General features: G+C 50.4%; 1 protein-coding gene across 1 annotated transcript in view; it reads right to left on the reverse strand.

Annotated features, from left to right (window-relative positions):
* LOC108972997 (neogenin-like) overlaps positions 1-1000 on the reverse strand; it is a gene marked incomplete at its 5' end in the record, with an annotated part of 165377 nt that overhangs the window by 107814 nt on the left and 56563 nt on the right. The window lies entirely within an intron of this gene.

A 1000-nucleotide genomic window follows, 5' to 3' on the forward strand; every position in this document is an offset into this window, starting at 1 on the left:
TGAATTCAAATGGGTTTTGCAACGATTGCAAACAACCAAACATTTTTTTGCTTTAATTCATHAGGCAAATATGTGTTTGCTATAGCATCTACAATCCACTTAAAAATTTGATGTTTATAGCATCGTTTAGTACAAACTTCACATATCGTATCGCAAAACGAGTTAATTGCCTGCCTAAAGCTCGTTATACTGRCCTTACGTAACCTTCGGACCTCTTCGTTTTGTTTCTGCATTTGCATCAAACGAGCCTCTCTGGCTTCTTCTGATTCTGAGGCTCGGCTTTCCAATGCATGCTGGCGCATTTGGTGCAAACGCGCCTCTCTGGCTTTCTCTGGTTCTGAGGCTCGGCTTTCCGCTGCATGCTGATGCATTTTCTGCAAACGATYCTTTCTGACTTCCTCTGGTTCTGAGGCTCGGCTTCCTGCTGCACGCTGACGCATTTGCTGCAAACGATCCTTTCTGACTTCCTCTGGTTTTGAGGCTCGGCTTTCTGTTGCATGCTGACGCACTTGCTTCAAGCGAGCCCCTCTGCCTTGCTCTGGTTCTAAGGCTCGGCTTTCCGCTGCATGCTGACGCATTTGCTGCAAACCAGCCTCTCTGGCTTGCTCTGGTTCTGAGGCTCGGATTTCCGYTGCATGCTTACGCATTTGCTGCAAACGAGCCTCTCTGTCTTGCTCTGGTTCTGAGGCTCGGCTTTCCGCTGCATGCTGACGCATTTGTTTCAAACGAGCCTCTCTGGCTTTCTCTGGTTCTGAGGCTCGGCTTTCCACTGCATGCTGACGCATTTTCTGCAAACGATCCTTTCTGACTTCCTCTGGTGCTGAGGCTCGGCTTTCTGCTGCACGCTGACGCATTTTCTGCAAGCGAGCCCCTCTGCCTTGCTCTGGTTCTGAGGCTCGGCTTTCCGCTGCATGCTGACGCATTTGCTGCAGACGAGCCTCTCTGCCTTGCTGTGGTTCTGAGGCTCGGCTTTCCGCTGCATGCTGACGCATTTGCTGCA

This window comes from Bactrocera latifrons, unplaced genomic scaffold, assembly GCF_001853355.1.
Source record: "Bactrocera latifrons isolate USDA-ARS-PBARC rearing strain unplaced genomic scaffold, ASM185335v1 scaffold_444, whole genome shotgun sequence".
Classification (NCBI taxonomy): domain Eukaryota; kingdom Metazoa; phylum Arthropoda; class Insecta; order Diptera; family Tephritidae; genus Bactrocera; species Bactrocera latifrons.